This window comes from Somniosus microcephalus, chromosome 5, assembly GCF_052327205.1.
Source record: "Somniosus microcephalus isolate GS21.2 chromosome 5, FLI_Smic_1.0, whole genome shotgun sequence".
Classification (NCBI taxonomy): domain Eukaryota; kingdom Metazoa; phylum Chordata; class Chondrichthyes; order Squaliformes; family Somniosidae; genus Somniosus; species Somniosus microcephalus.
In genome coordinates this window covers 281,646,149-281,663,191 of record NC_140991.1, presented here as the reverse complement: position 1 = coordinate 281,663,191, position 17,043 = coordinate 281,646,149, and the positions used below count along the sequence as shown (strand labels likewise).

The following is a 17,043-nucleotide window of genomic DNA, read 5'->3' as shown; positions in this document are numbered from 1 at the left end:
AGTTCAGAGCCCACTACCTCATTTTCGTCAGTCAGTATGTTCCTTAACTGGGTTTTTAAACCATTGATCTGTGTCTGCAGCTCCACGTTGTCTAGAGCGTTGACAACAGACGTCCCGGTGTTAAAAGCAGTGAAAATGTCATTTACAGTACCCCTTCTTTGCCTCCCTACCCGATCCAAAACTTCCTGTGGTGTGGTGTATAATTGGGCCTTGTCGATATCGGCAAAGTCAAACTCGTAAAATTGTCTGAACATTCGGGTTAACAGGACCTGGTACAACTGTTCCGTCTCCTTGGGACACCACTCCGGCAATCGTACCTCAGTGAGGCTTAAAATCACTGAGGCCACCGCGTAGTGTACCCCTTGGTACAGCACCTGACCGGTGGGTACCAATACTAAACCGTTCCCGGGTCCCTTCGTGGTGGTGGGGCACCCTTCCTTCTGGGCTAGTGCTACCGGAATCGTGGGCAGGGGCTTGCGTGGGCGGGTGATGAGTTCAGTGGCGTTTACCGGAATCGGGGAGAATGGGGCTCCGTACGCCCGAGTGCTGACATCCCATCTCATCCCTTTCCCTTCATCCTGCCACTGCCTCTGGAAAAAGATGGATACGCCCTTGGGGCAAACGCATTTTGAACCCCACATACAGACATATATCCCTTCATCTGGTTCCCACCATTTGTCCCAACACACGCATAACTGTCCGTGAGTCCCCGTAATTGTCCGATGGGTATTGTTACCCAGTCGTTCCCACTCGATAGTAGAGTTCTTCATGTCGTTTCCCAGCTTTCGTAGCCACCACCATCTACTTAGCGGTACGTTCCCATTACACACCAAACAGATCCTCTTTCCCACGGTAACGCTGACTCTGGGTGCAAGGATCCTCACCCGAGGGCACGATAACGAAGTCTCTTAGTAGGCAAAACCGAAATTGCTGGAGTATTCCGTAGAATTCGTCCCCAGCCATCCTGGCCATCTCCCTTGGTGGAAGTAGGTGGCGGTTTCCTCAACCTCTCGCTTCCCCGTCCCATCCGTTGCGATGGGGGCTGTGTCCCCGGAACATCTGAACACGATGACGTCCTTGGTGCGGCCTCGGTAGGCCAGCCCGCACCCGATCGCCGCGAGCGCTACGAGAATCCTTTCCATTGTATCCCTGGTTTCTGTAATCGATAAGATGATGTAGCCAGGCTCCCAATAGGTGTTGGCTTAATTAAACGGACGCTGGGGTCCCCTGACCCCGCTTCCAAACACACACACATGCTGGGCAGACTCCGAAAACTACCTTTTAAAAACATCCCCATCATCTTAAACTTTACATACCTTAAACTATCATTATGATTACTTAGCTTAACTTATCATTACCTAAACCTATGTACAGCGCCGCCCTCCTTCGGGCGGCCTACCTAATTCCTGTGAGGGCTGCAGCGTGCCGCTCCCTGTGGCGGGGCTGCACTGACCTTCGGCTTTGATCCCCCGCAGCCTGTCGCTGCTGAACGGGAACCATGCCTTTCCTGGGCTGCTCTGGACCGAGGTTGGGGGAAATAAGGAGAATTTGGCCAAGGCTTTCTGGGCTGAGGCGTTCGAGTCGACCTACGAGGGGGTGCCTTGGGCGAGGCTCCCAGGGCTGACGGACCGGGGGTCGGGACTTTCACCGTCACAGCCTGTGGTACCACCACAGCTGCCGGCTCCGGCTCCCTTCCCTCTGGCTCCACCCCCCCGGGGCCGGGATTTGTGGCATCCGACCCCACCTCACCTGTCCCTACAGGTGGTGAGTCTCCGCCCCCAATCCCTACCTCCCCTAAGCTTGAGTCGAGGGCGGGATCTTCGTCCTCTGACTCTTCCTCCTCCGTGATCGGGTCAAGGGCGGGGTCGAGCTGTTCGGGCTCTTCCTCGTCCAAATCCCAAATTAGAGGGGAGACCTCCCACTCCATTGGGATGACTCCTCCCTTCACGCAGGCTACAGTTCCGGCCTGTGTGGTCTGTGACTCTGTCGCAGGCTGAGGATTTTTGTCCTCAGACTTGGCCCCTGTTGTTGGCCCTTGTGCACCCGGCTTAAACAGCTTACACTGGTTAATGTGAAACCATTTAGTACGTCGGGGCACCTTCACTGCATAAACCATGGGGCTAGCCTTGTCTACAATGCTGTAAGGCCCCATGTACAGTGGTTCAAAACTCCCCACCCGGGCATAGTTCCTAACCATGACCTGGTCTCCGACTTCCCACTCTTGTTGCTTACGAGGTTCCAGCAACAGTCGATTTCCCTGATGCTGTCTCCCCATGTTCCCAGCCGCTTGCTCATAAATCTGTTTCAGGAGCTCCAAAAGGGTTTGGACGAACTTGTCTCGCTTCAGCTCCTGGAGCTGGCCCTCAGTGAGCACCGGGGCTAGTACATGGGTGGGTGTTCGCATGATCCTTCCAGTCATTAACTCGTGCGGGGAGTACCCCGTACTCTTGGACTGGCTGGCCCGGATCCCCATGAGGACTAGAGGCAGGATCTCCGCCCATTTCTGGGGCGAGCCCTTTGTCTCTTTCCTCAGCTTTTCCTTGAAGGTCCGGTTCATGCGTTCCACAATCCCGGATGACTGGGGATTGTACGCTACGTGCCACTTCCCTTCAATGCCCAAGAGCATGAGGGTGTTCTGCATCACTTGACCGGTGAACTGACTCCCTTGGTCGGACTCAACAAAACGGGGGAGCCCCCACCGTGAGAACACTTCCCGGATCAAGATCTTGGCAGTACCCAGCGCCGTAGCTGTTCTACACGGGAAGGCTTCTACCCACTTGGTGAACACATCCACCAGGACAAGGCAGTACTTATAGCCTCCCTGGGCGGCGGGCAGTGGCCCTATGTAGTCGACCTGAATCGACTGCCATGGTCCCTCTACCCTCCTGATGTGCCCCATGGGCACCTTCCTTTTCTGGGGGACTGGGTTGTTTGCAGCGCACACAAGACAGCTTGCACAGAACTCGCGGACATCGTCTCTAAGTCCCGGCCACCATCCCGCCTGCTCTACCCGTTGCCAGGTAACCTCAGGCCCGGGGTGTCCTGCCCCTGGACCCTCATGGGCCAGTTGAAGGAATTCCCTCCGGTGCTGCTGCGGCACAACCCACTGTTCCTCTCGGAACAGCATGCCTTCCTTGACTGAGAGGGCTGCCGTACTGTACGGACCCTCTACCTGCTTGCCCTCAGTGATGGCTTTGAGTACTGTTTTTAGGGCGGGATCCAGGGTTTGGACGGTCTTTAGGTCTAGGGGCGGTGTCACCCCTGTGTTCCCTGGAGTTCCCTCCCTGCCTCGGATCGCTGCCACGGGTCCGGGTCCATAAGGGTCCCAGAAAATGCCGTTGCGGGCACCCTCCCTGGCTAGCGCATCCGCCTGCTGGTTGCCCTGACTGCGGGGTTCTGTGGTGGAATGAGCCTTCACCTTGTGGATGAACACCTCCCCTTCCTCCCCCACAGCTGCCAGTATCTTTTCCAGCAAGGGTTTAACTGTTAAAGGTCGTCTGTCCGCGGAGGTATATCCACGGCGGGACCAGATGGCGAGGTACTCCGTGCACGAATTGCATGTGAACATGCTGTCCGAGCAAATCGTGTATGGGGTTGGGAAGATCTCGGGGTGGGTAACCACGTACGCCACCGCGGACAGTTCAGCCTGCTGTGCGCTCATAGTGCTGGGGAGCCTAATCGCCAGGGCAATGTTTGCCGCGGGGTCATAAACTCCACACCCTGTGAGTCATTCGCCAGCAGATACCGTGCTGGAACCGTCTACGTAGACCTCGCGGCCTGTGGGGTGTACCCCGGCCCGTAAACCTATGTTGACCTCCCATACCCCTTCTACGGAACACTGATGGGCTGTTCCGGGATATACCATGTTGGCTGCGAGCTTTGGCTCGCAGAGACCTTTAACTTTGAGATCCATCTGGGAAAGGAGGAGGGTCCAGCGTGCAGTCCGAGCGCTGCTCACAGTCCCGTCCTTAATCCTTCCATCCAGAAGCATCTTTGTGGGGGTCTGATGGGTGAGGAGAGTGATGGGAGAGGTTCCTGTGAAGATCACTGATCTGTTCACAGCCCAATGCGTGGCCAGGAGATGCCGTTCGCAATTGGAAAAACTCCTCTCCACATCCATAAGCACCCTGGAGGAAGAGACCACTGGTCTCAGCTTGCCGTGTTGCTCCTGGAGCAGCACGGCGCTCAGGCTGTCTCCACTAGCGGCTACTTCCAGGAAAAACTCCTCCCCCCCATCTATGGCCCCTAGGGCTGGCGCGGTCTGCAGATCCCTTTTCAACTTCTCAAATGCTGCCTGACAACCCTCGTCCCAAGACCACTCGACTCCCTTGTGTAAGAGTCGGAGTAGCGGGGCTGCTGTGGCTGCATAGTCCTCGATAAAATCTCTGCAGTACCCGGTCAACCCCAAAAAGGGCCTTACACCCGTTACTGTGTTAGGGATCGGCAGATCTTGCACCGATTCCCGTCTAGCCTTATCTATGGCTCTTTCTCCAGCGCGGATGGCCAGACCCAGGAATTTCACCTCCTGCTGGCCGATCTGTGCTTTCTTTGGGTTTACTTTAAAACCCTTCCTTTCCAGCAGCTCCAATAATTCGGCTAATAGTGGGCCGTGCTCCTCCCTTGAGTCCGTGAACAGGAGTAAGTCGTCCACATACTGCACTATCTGATTGGGCTGGCTAAATTCCTTTAAACTTCCCGCCATGCATTGATGGAAAATGCTGGGGCTGTTGTGAAAACCCTGTGGCAAGCAGTTCCAGGTGTACTGTTGCCCTTTAAAAGTAAAGGCAAACTTGTACTGATCCTCCCGCCGCAGCGGAATGGACCAAAAACCGTTCGAGATATCCAGCACCGTGAACGTGGTCGCAGATGCTGGAATACTTCCTATTAGGTCGGCAACTGCTGCTACCGTGGGCGCGCAGGCTGGGATGTTACTATTGAGGACTCTGTAGTCCACCGTGGCCCTCCACGAATTGTCCGGCTTCTTTACCGGCCATAATGGGGAGTTCACGTGAGTGGCTATTGGCCTCAACATGCCCTGCTGCACCAATGAAGAGATTGCTGTCTCCATGTCGGGTTCTGCCTCCTTGGGGAAGTTATACTGCTTTTGGGGTCGGATCATGGGGTCCCCGTCTTCGCTGACCTCAAACCCGGTGACTCTCCCACAGTCGTGCTTGTGGGTGGCAAACGCGGTCAGATTGCCCGACACACACGCCTGCAAGTCCGTTGGGACATCCGCGACCATAAGCTCGAGATCGTAACCTCCTGACGGCTTCATGGTGCACAGGGTCCCCTTTTCTCCCCTCTTTGGGATCACAACTACCTTGCCTAACCCATCCTCGGCTCCCCAGAGACAATGATTCCTGAGGTCCACGAGGATCCCGTGTTCCACCAAGAAATCAGCCCCGAGGATGCCTTTACCACCCCCCTCATTCCACTTCAATAGGATGCACGTCCATGTGGTGTGGAGTGCTCCCAAATGAATGGAGAGCGGGATGGAGTACGCACCAGCCTGTTCTCTGCCTGTGAAACCCGCTACTGAGAATGGAGCCTGGGTAGACAGAGGTGAGGCAAAAGGTTTAGCTGTGTGGATCACGGTACATGATGCTCCCGTATCCAACAGGTAACTACCTTTTTCCTTTTCCACCTCCATTTCCACAACAGGTCTTCTCCAAGCGTCATAGCGGAGAGGACACAAGTAGACGGGCTGCGCGGGCGTCAGTCATTTGGGCGCTGCGATTGGGGTTTTGGGAGCGACAGGGCTGTTGGCGACTGCTACCTTCCCCTGCAAGGTCATTAGAGACCACATTTCCTCTAAAACTGACTCGATCGCATCGGGATGTATCGACCCCTCGGCTCCTTTCTCCCGGATGGGTGTTTGGGCTGGGGCTGGGGAAGTTTTTCCCTTTAAATCCTTCCAGGGATTTTTACAGTCTCGGCGCCAATGACCCTCCTTCCCACACCCGTAACAACTGCTCTTGGCTTGGGGAGGGCAATTCCCCTCCTGATGCCATTCCTTTTTAGCAGGAGCTGCAGGCCTCGCCTCATGCACCTTTCCCTTTGAGGAAGGCGCATCCCTACTCTTGTTGTTCCTGTAACTTATCGTGAGCTGATCAAGTACTACGTCCTCCGTGGAGCGGGGGTTAGTGGGGTCAAACCATGCTTTGGCCTGTTCCCTCACCGGTGGCAAGCAATTGGCGACCAGACACCGGAGCCAATGAGCCCTTTGGTCATCATTCAGCCCGTTCCGGTCCGGCCATGAAACACTCAGTTACGCTGTAGGGGGTTTCTCTTGCTCGTTCTGGCCTCCTACCAGGCTTCGTGCAATAATTACCCTTGAGTGGTTCGACCCACTCTTCCCTACGGTTCTAGACCTTGGAGTTAGGTGCAGGGAACTGTAGTGCAGAGAAAAACTCAATAGACCAGGTTGAATAGCACGAAATGGATGCTTTTATTTTTAAACAGTTTGCAGCATTATAAAATACATGTCATAAGCACAGATTAAAGTAACTACAAGCATGCACATATCTATAAACTCAACTCTATGGAAATGGGAAACACACGGCACATCGTAAAAGGGAAAACACATTACGATTACCCTTAACCCCCTCCCCTAGACCTAAACTAAGTTTCGACTTGAGGAACTCGGGATCATGCTCACCACTTTCTGATTCGCGAAAAGGGGGTTCGCAGCCTTTTTGGCACAGCTTTCCGTCGTCACGTGGATTTGGAAACTTCTGGCGCAGTTTGTTTTCTTACGCGATGGAGCAGCAGATACAGTCTTGATGAGCGCTCGTCATGGATGAATCCATTACCGACGTGACTTTGAGAACTGGATGCACATGGAAGAATCTGTCACCGATGTGATATTGAAGAACTGCACATGGAAGGTCCGTTACCGAATGGGATGTTGAGGCACTGGAGTGCTAGGCCTGGAGTGTCCTTCATACAGTCATAATGATTGTCCTTCTGAGGGTCTTCCCCGGGACGGGACGCTGACACCGAATTGCTTTCTTTATGCAGTCATTGTTATCCTTCGAAACAGAGCTGGAGGGTGTCTTCTCCTTCGGCCTGGGTCGTCGATGATCTCCCGACAAAAGTACCCGGGCCACCCTCGTCGTCTTCCCGTCGTGGCCGAGCCTTGCCTGGCCGAACACCGACCATGTTCCGAAACCGAAGTGCTGCCTTAATCGAAGAGTCGTAGAAGTTCCGAAGCGAAGCGTGAAGTGAAGCGTAGCGTCCAGTGTGCCGTACCTACGAAAATCGCCCTGATGGACTTTTCACATCCATAGTTATACCCTTTTGGGACAGTCTTATCTCCCGCCAGATCATAGTCCTGTCTTTGTAATATTTTTGGCGGGCAGAAATCTCTGCAGGGGCGCTTTGTCTTGTAACGGGAGCCGGTGATAGCTTAACTGGCCTTCCTGGGCCAATAATGGCCCAGAAATTCCAGAACGGGGCTTGCAGCACGTGCAAGCCCCGTATTTACACTTGCCCCGCGCTACTGACGATCAGCTCCAGGGACGCCTGGACTTGGTGAATGAAAAAGAAGAATCCCGGGCAGCGTATGACGTCACGCCGCCCAGGAGTGCAGCCAGCGCGAAGCCAGGAGCGTGCAGTGTAAGTGAGACATGCCCCTTGAGGTCTCAGTTTCACTGGACACGCCCCCAATGTTTCTGTCAAGCTGCTAAGTATTTTTACATGCAAAGCAGCAGTTTAAATAAGTTTTTGGAAGTTTTCTGAAGATTTTGGTAACTTTTATAAACTTTTTTAAATGTTTACATTATTTTGAGTAATCTGAAGTAGCTTTAAAGAGAATTAAAGCAATTTAAAGACTTTTAAAAGCCCTAAAAGAATTTTTTTAATTCCATTTATTTATTTAGCAATGTCGTCGTCATACGTGTCTTCACACTGTTCCCTTTGGGGAACTGTATGAAGTGGTGGAAGGATTTATGGCCGTGATTAACGCTCATTCCGTGACCGTAACCATCTTTGAACCAGCCATTAGGGCGGTTAGTCCTATGGCGGGAGGGTTTTACGGGCTCCCACAAGCTATACAAGGAGGGGGGGCCACCCACACCCACGGACGCAAATATCCCACTGGATGTCAACCCAGAATTTAGAGCCGGAGCTCCGACTCCACTTGCCGGGACTGTCTGGAGCGGGGTTCGAAACCGTACCCTGATCTGGCCCAGCGGCGGGGATCCTACCGCTATGACAAAGGCCCAATCCGATTAGCAACGTGAAATGGCAGCATAGGGCTCCAGTCACGGGGAGGGAAAAGGCGCAGGAAACGTATGGGTGTCACCTTTTGTGCGGAGTGGGCCTTTTGCGTAGCAGTAAGCATCCCCGCCGCTGGGCCAGAAGGAGTAGGGTTTTGAACCCCACTCCAGACAGTCCCGGCAAGTGGAGTCGGAGTTCCAACTTTAAATTCTGGGTGGACATCCAGCGGGATACTTGCGTCCGTGGGTGTTGGTGGCCCCCCCCCCCTCAGATGGGTTGTGGGAGCCCGTAAAACCCTCCCGCCATAGGACTAACCACCCTAATGGCTGGTTCAAAGATGGTTACGGTCACGGAATGAGCGTTAATCACGGCCATAAATCCTTCCACCACTTCATACAGTTCCCCAAAGGGAACAGTGTGAGGATACGTACGATGATGACCTCTTGCGCAATGCACCTCCTTGGACCCTCAGTCGCAGATGCGAGGGGGCAAGTCGTGCAATTGTTAAATTTTTCATTTTATTGACATGTAAAATGTTGGCCCAGTAATTCCCTTCCAACTGCGCGAGTACGGTCGGGGTACTTACGCATCTGGCCGGATGAAATGCCGGTTTTCAGCATGCACAGTGCTTTTGGGGAAAACCGGCATTTCCTGTCCTCTGAACGAAGGGGTTCAGAGGCAGAACGCGTGCGACTGCACAGGCAGCGCGTGCGCAGTATAATTCGCCGCTTTCATTACTGCTTTCAGTGAGGTCAAGTCCTTACAACTTACACATGAAAAAAGCATGGGTACAGTTGCTCCAGAGGCTGCGGAGGAAGATATTTCTTATCGTGGAGCTTCTGAAAGTATGTATGTCTGTATATATTCCTTTGCGTGTTATGTATATATTCCTTTACTTATGTGTATGAATGTATTATTTAATTATGACTTTCAGAGAAAGTAACTTATTTGAAAATCATAATTAAAAACATACATTCATACACATTAGTAAAGGAATATAAAACATACATACATATACGTAAAGGAATATATGTGGACATACATACATAACTCATTCTCACATTCCATTCACACAGCCACAATTGCTCCTTCTACCTACCGTTCTGAAACCCTTTAAAAAAAAAAAATTTTTAACTTTAAAACTTACTTAAAATTTCTTAAAATAACTTCCCTCCCTTTCCCAAACAAAAATATTGCATTTCAGAAGCTCCACGATAAAATGTTTCTTCCTCCGCAGCCAATGAACCACTTTACACTTGCTTTTTTCAAGTGTAACTTCTGAGGACTTAACCTCACGGATTTCATGAATGAAATCTACGAAGTTCACTACGCAAGCGCTGCCTGTGCAGTCGCACGCGCTCGAGGTCTGGAAATGCCGGCGTTCCCCGCATGCGCTGTTCATGCTGAACGCTGGCATTTCCAACGGCCAGATGCGTGAGTACTCCGAGCGCACTCACGCCTTTGGCCGCGAATTTCTGGCCCATTGTCTTTTACTTTGTCATCGTAGCTCGGTTCGTATATTGATCGGTCTGGAGATTGCCCTTGATGGCTGTCAAACGGTTTTCCTTTGTACAGTAAATGGGTTTAAGTGTTCATTCAATTGTCCGCCCATTTCTTGATGGGCCTCATCCTGTAACCCAAGACTGTCCTGTACTTATAATCCAATTAATATGTATGCTCAGTTCCCTGAGTTTCGTTTTCCCGATACTGGCTTTCGCGGGCTTACTGTCCTCAATCCACAAGCCTGTCTGGCTTGCAGTAACAGAAATCAAATGGTCTCCGAAACTGATCACGAGGTCCGGCGGCCATTTTGTATGCCCTTTTATCAAAGGTTTTTCTGTACAAGCTTCTTTTGGTCAATAAACTGTCTTATTAACCCTATTTTCTTGCGTGATTATTGCTGAAAATTTCGAATCTTACAACGCCTCATTTAACAAGGCTTAATATTTTCAATAGTTTTTACAACAAGAATAATGCGTAAAAAGTTGAAGTTTATGTGAAATCACTGACTCTGTGTTGATTGCATCTGTGAAGATTGTACCAGCACACCCTGTAGAGAAGCAGGGTATCTCTAACAGCAACTTCTGTATTTCCTCGTCAGATGCCAGAAGTTGCTGTCAATTTTGCACAGTATTGACGGAGAGAGCTGACAGTTCGCCATTGTTACAACCCCAAATTCTGGGCCATAATGTTACAGCAATGGACCTCAGCCTCAAGCTTAGAACAGTGTCCCCTGCTGCACTATCAGTGTACAATTATTCCATTTCTCATGCCTGCCTCTTGTAGCCTGCTTGAATTATATTGCTAGTTTAGTGGCAAATAATGTCAAATTTGGGACAACTGTGGGCTTATTTCATACAGAGCTCTTGCAGCCAGTAGTCAGAGGAGAATTTTGTCCCATCAGTCTGGGTACGATTTAGACCCAGGTTCCTGAGATGAAAACCCAATGCCCAACCTGCTTCACAAAAACCCTTACCGTTGTCATTCCAAACCACACGTGACAGTTGCTTGCTGAACAGATATCATGATTGAGTGAGGAGGGTTGGAAACTTGTTGTTTGATAAGTAAAATGGTAACATGCATGGTAGCAATTCTTCTGGCTCCCTCTGCCCTGGTAATGGATAGGAAAAGCATGTCTGAAGTGCGCTGCTCTTGTCCATGCCTAGGAGTTATTTTCTGTCCTAGGCTATTAGAATGTCCCAGGGAAACAAACGCCCCCATATTGCCCAACCCTAAGGCTAGCAAAAGTGGGAGGAAGTTCACATGTAGCTGCGGAAGGCCCCCAAGACCTGACGATTGTCCGGGGGAGAGGGGGGAAATGAAGGGAAACGCTTGACTGTAGACATTTTTGGGCTGCCCGTAACTCCTGTCAACCTTCTGATCAGTGGGGATCCCTGCACTAGCCCCAAAACCTGGGTTCTTTGGGCACCTCTCTCACAGCAGATCAATGTGAAAGAAAGTGAGGTGAGAGACCAGGAATGCCCCCTCCTGCTCCTTTACATTTCTATGATGGGGATGCACCTGTTGGAGTTGCAGGCGCTGCTCCAACCTCCAAAAGAAGTGTCCGAAATCCCAGGCAACAAAAAGGGAGCGTAGACAGAGCAAAATGGATCGCCACCCCTTTTTTGATCTTTGCACCTGGACAATGAGTGTTCCCCATGGACACAGGTCAAGAAAATCATCCCCTTATCATTTTCACATATCATTTAAAAGTCTTACAAAAGAAATTTTTTTGTCTGTACCTACCGTAATTATTTGTGTCATTTCCTTGTTCTCGAAAATCTTCCGTAATATCCACCCTGTAATGAAGAGGTAATACATTAATCAATAAAAGAAACTTACCAAATTTGGAACACAAATTATAACAGATATCTACAAAACGTACGGAACATCAGGAAATGTTTCTGTTTCTTTTGCGTTCTGAGATCCTATTCCTCCACATTCCCTCTTTAGAGCTGGAGGTGGATAGTTGTTCATTCCAGCTGTAAAATAAATAACATATTTTAGCCTTTTTCAGAATGACAGGAAGACACCCACACCAAATATAACAAGATTAGAGTTACATGTAATTTTTATGGAGGAGTTTTTCAATGAATATAAGTAGTATATATTTCACCTGCTATTTCCTTGCTACCTCGGTCAACCCCTACAATCCTCCATCTGCACAGAGAGACAGCAAACTCAAGCAGACAAAGTGCTTTAGTGGAGAGGAGCGTGAAAAGAGCACTTTTCCAGGGATGAGCAAAGCCTCATTTCAATTATTCTTCTCTGATTCATTGATACTTTTTAAGATTGGAAAGAGAGCAATGCAATCATTTTTAGATGGTAAAGAAGAGTATAGTGCTGACTGCTAAACTCTGCGGCCTAATCTGCCATCTACTGAAATGGTTAGGATGAACTTATAATGTTGTGTGAAGGTGTGGATTAATGGTCCATGGCAAAGATCTAACTCCGATGCCTTGATTAATTGTAGTCCTTATTGATACTTGGCCCATTTCTTCTATTAAAAAAAATAAGAGCCTAGGCTGCTTGTACCTCTGAATATTGGAAATATAAAATGAGCACTAAATGTTGAAGGCAATCTTCAGACTATGTTTATGAATGGTACTATCATTTTATGTGAGAACTCTTGTCCATTCCACAAGAAGAAAGGAGTATCAGTTTGAACGGGGGAGTGGACGATGAGTATCAGTTTGAACTAGGTTGGAGTGGCAGAAGAGTGCCAAGTTGAATTGAAGGGGAGAGGGAGAAGAGTGTCAACTAGAATGGGGTTTGGAAAAAGATTGCCAGGTTGAATTGAGAGGGCGAAGAACAGTGCCAAATTGAATTGAGGAAGGAGAGATAAAAGAGTAGGAGCTAGGAGGGTTGGAGCAGGAAAAGAGTGCCTATTGTTACTTGTGGAGATTGACATGCTTTGGTGGGTGTGAGGTAATTTGCAGTGCGCGTCTGACAGGACACGAAGAAGCAATCGGTGAGGCTGCCACCTGTAGAGTTGACAGCAGCAAAGAGTCGGGGCAGAGTTTGGTGCCAGGCAGAGGGATTGCAATCAGAGACACGTTGAGAGTTGTTGGCAGGCAGTTCCGGCCAATCCCATTCTTCAGAGGGGATGGCTGGCTGGGAAAGTGCAGCCACACAGAAACTGAGAGGCTGATCATGCAGGACATAGCTCCCAATATGTGAAGCGCTACTCGGCAGGAGAGAGAGAAAGGAGTCAAGTGTTGCAAAGCTGCAGTTACAGTGCGATCAATGACACTGAACCAAAGAGGGAAATAGCGCTCAGAGACCAGAGGAGCTAGACAACCCAGATTGCACAAATTCTGCAGGGCTCAATAACCCAGACAGATCTGGACACCACAGGACAGCTAAGTCAAGCAGTATAGAAACATAGAAGATAGGAGCAGGAGTAGGCCATTCGGCCCCTCAAGCCTGTTCCACCATTTAAGGAGATCATGGCTGATCAGCCAAATTCAGTACCCTGTCCCTGCTTTCTCCCCATATCCCTTGATCCCTTTAGCCTTAAGAAATATATCTAACTCCTTCTTGAATATATTTAATAAGTAGGCCTCAACTGCCTTCTGTGGCAGAGAATTCCACAGGTTCAGCACTCTCTGGGTAAAGAAATTCCTCCTCATCTCAGTCCTAAATGGTTTACCCCTTATCCTTAGACTGTGACCCCTGGTTCTGGACTCCCCCGCCATCGGGAACATCCTTCCTGCATCTAGTCTGTTTAGTCCTGTTAGAATTTTATGTTTCAATGAGATCCCCTCTCATTCTTCTAAACTCCAGCGAATATAAGCCTAATCGACCCAATCTCTCTTCATACGTCATTCCTGCCATCCCAGGTATCAGTCTGGTGAATCTTCGCTGCACTCCCTCCATGGCAAGAACATCCTTCCTCAGATAAGGTGACCAAAACTGCACACAATACTCAAGGTGTGGTCTCACCAAGGCCCTGTACAACTGCAGCAAGGCATCCTTGCTCCTGTACTCGAATCCTCTCGCTATGAAGGCCAACATACCATTTGCTTTCTTAACTGCCTGCTGCACCTGCATGCTTACCTTCAGCGACTGGTGCACAAGGACACCCAGGTCTCGTTGCACTTCCCCTTTCCCCAATCTATTGCCGTTCAGATAATAATCTGTCTACCTGTTTTTGCCACCAAAGTAGATAACCTCGCATTTATCCACATTATACTGCATCTGCCATGCATCTGCCCAATCACCCAACCTGTCCAAATCATACTGGAGTTTCTCTGCATCCTCCTCACAGCACACATGCCCACCCAGCTTTGTGTCATCTGCAAACTTGGAGATATTACATCTAGTTCCCTCGTCTAGATCATTAATATATATTGTGAATAGCTGGGGTCCTAGCACCAATCCCTGTGGTACCCTACTAGTCACTGCCTGCCACTTGGAAAAAGACCCGTTTATTCCAACTCTTTGCTTCCTGTCTGCCAACCAGTTCTCTATCCAAGTCAGTACCTTACCCCCAATCCCATGTGCTTTAACTTTGCACGCCAACCTCTTATGCGGGACCATATCAAAAGCCTTCTGAAAGTCCAAATACACCACATCCACTGGTTCTCCCTTATCTATTCTACCAGTTACATCCTCAAAAAATTCCAGTAGATTAGTTAAGCATGATTTACCTTTTGTAAATCCATGTTGACTTTGTCCGATCCTGTCACTCTTTTCCAAGTGCTCTGCTATTACATCTTTTATAATGGACTCTAGCATTTTCCCCACTACCGATGTCAGGCTTACCGGTCTGTAATTCTCCGTTTTCTCTCTACCACCTTTTTTAAATAGTGGGGTTACATTAGCTACCCTCCAATCCATGGTAACTGTTCCAGAGTCTATAGAATTTTGGAAGATGACCAACAATACACTTCCTTAAGTACCCTAGGATGGCATAAGACTGCAGAACCTGAGGAAACAGGGCCCTCCCAGACTAACCGAAGACTGAGGTCATGAGGTTTGAACCGTATGTGAACTAGTGGAAGAAATAGAGCTGTCACCAGAGGATGAAGTGAAGGAATGGGAATGAGTGAAAGCAAACCATGCCAGAGTTGGGATTCAAGTGGGACACTGTGACTGGGATCAGATAGTATATTTAGGATAAGAGTGATTCCCCATCGAAGGCTTTGTTCCTCCCAAATGAGAGGCCAGATAATTAGGATCAGATTGATATGGGGCAAAGACAGGTAACAAATCCAAGTCAGGCTGTGCATATACAAAACCCCTAAAATGATGGAGAAACAAAGCTCAGCTGAATAAGCTAATGGAAGGGCTTAGAAAGCAAGACTGAGCTGCTATGAAAGGGGAGGTTAGATTAAATTCGAGGCTTTTATTTGTCAATGAAACAGCAATGGGAATGCACATTTCTATCTTTATCTTGTGCGTTTTTAGATCGGAGTAAATCCAAATTTTAAAAATTGCATTGGATGGCTATATCTCTGGTACATCTGTGTAAAGATTGCTTTGTTCTATAGCCAGGTTAGTCTGTAGGCAACCCCTACATGTAACTGGCTACATGGAATCAGACCTATTCATCATATTCAGCAGAAATTGTAAATCCTGAATGGGTTTTCTTTGTGTTTCAAACCATTTTGGGCTATCCAAAAAGACAGTCAATTGTTTAAATCTATGGGATTCCTCTTCAGTGGTACTCTAGGTGAGTTTCTCTTGATGGTAACAATTTAAAATTGTAATTTCCTCGATTATTGAATATCAAGAACCAGTGTGGTTCAAGAAAGGTTTGAGCATCACTGAGAAGAGACAAGTCTTTCTGATTATTAACTCATTGTTTACTGGGATGGGACCCTGCACCTTCTAAAGGACTGTTTTTGCATCAAGGGGAAAAAGACTCTGTTATAATCCAGGGACCCTCTCATAGTTTATTATCTTCTATTCACCTAGTTTTCATGAGTATTGTAGATAGAAACTACATAAGCAATCATCTCATGCAAATCACCATCAGAGACTTACCAAGATGAGCTGCAAGAATTTCAGATTGTATTCTATTGTATAAGCAATAAACCCAGTTTTTATATCATGTAAGTTTGATCATCATGCTATGTTAGAATCTTGCTATGGCCTTTTGCTTTGATGTATTCTTTTACCCGTAAATCATCTGACCAAGTAGTTTAGCCTGTACATATTCATCTGGCACTGTGTTACTTTTCCACTTTGAGGCGAAGGGAAAATGTGATGACCACCCATGCAGCCTCCAATAAAAAAATTAACATGATTCAACGTTAGTTGTTAAACCTTGGCTATGCTAACCAGGAGCTGCCATAAAATAAAAAGACAGGTTTCTGTTCATAAGAAACTGTAGTCTGGCAAGAAATATGAGAGGATTTTTGGGAAAAGCCCAAATTGTAACAGAGACATTTGAATGAATATTACCATTTAACACACTGCACAGATGTGAGCCTGATGCAAAGCTTTTAAGTATACAATACAACTCCTGAGACTTTCCACATTAAGTTAGATCACAAGATAATAATGGATATGGAAGGTCATTTGGCCCATTTTAAGTTAGCCATTCAGAAAAATTCTAAAGTGCCCATACTGCAGCACCCATTTTTTTCTTAAATATCTATAGTTTTCACCTCCATTACCGTAGCTGGAAGTCCATTCCATATATTGATCATTCCTGGTGTGTAGCATCCCCTGATACCAAATAAGGGGACCAGTGCAATTGGAGGGGCAGCTCAGAAATTACAGAATGAGTTCGACAAAATATGTATGAGGGTAGAACAAAAATAGGGGGGAAAAAGTGGCAGCAGTGTAGAGAAAGGCCATGAGACTGATCCCTAATATCAAAAATCTGCATTATGAGAAGACTTGAGATTCTTGGGCTTTTTAGCCTCAAAAGGTGGTGTATGAGAGGTGACATTATAGTGACATATAAGATAGTTAATAGAATGAAAAAGGTAAATCTGGAATATTTCTTCAAATTAAATTGTGACAGTAAAGCAAGGTGACATAGGCTCAAGCGAGTAAAAAAGGTAAAAGAAAATGGGTCAATTCCAAAACTTTACTGGGAAGAAAGCTTTTAAAATTTATTTTCCAGCTTGTTTTTAAATTATTCTGAAAAACAAAGAAATTCAGAAATATACGAAAAATGACGGACAGGAAAATATCTACTTCCAGCCTGTCCGATATAGTTATGGAGTCTTGTGCATCACAATACATGCACTCCCCATCCCACCCAGAAGCCATGTACTATCCTGGGAGAGGTGAGGGTAGTGGAGGAAAAAAAGAAAGTCAATTAGGGGGGAAAAAAATCTGGAAAATTCCTCTTCAACCCCCTTG

At 48.2% G+C, this 17,043-nt stretch overlaps 1 pseudogene; it reads right to left on the bottom strand.

Annotated features, from left to right (window-relative positions):
* LOC147117765 (collagen alpha-6(VI) chain-like) overlaps window positions 1-17,043 on the bottom strand; it is a 281,465-nt pseudogene that overhangs the window by 16,489 nt on the left and 247,933 nt on the right.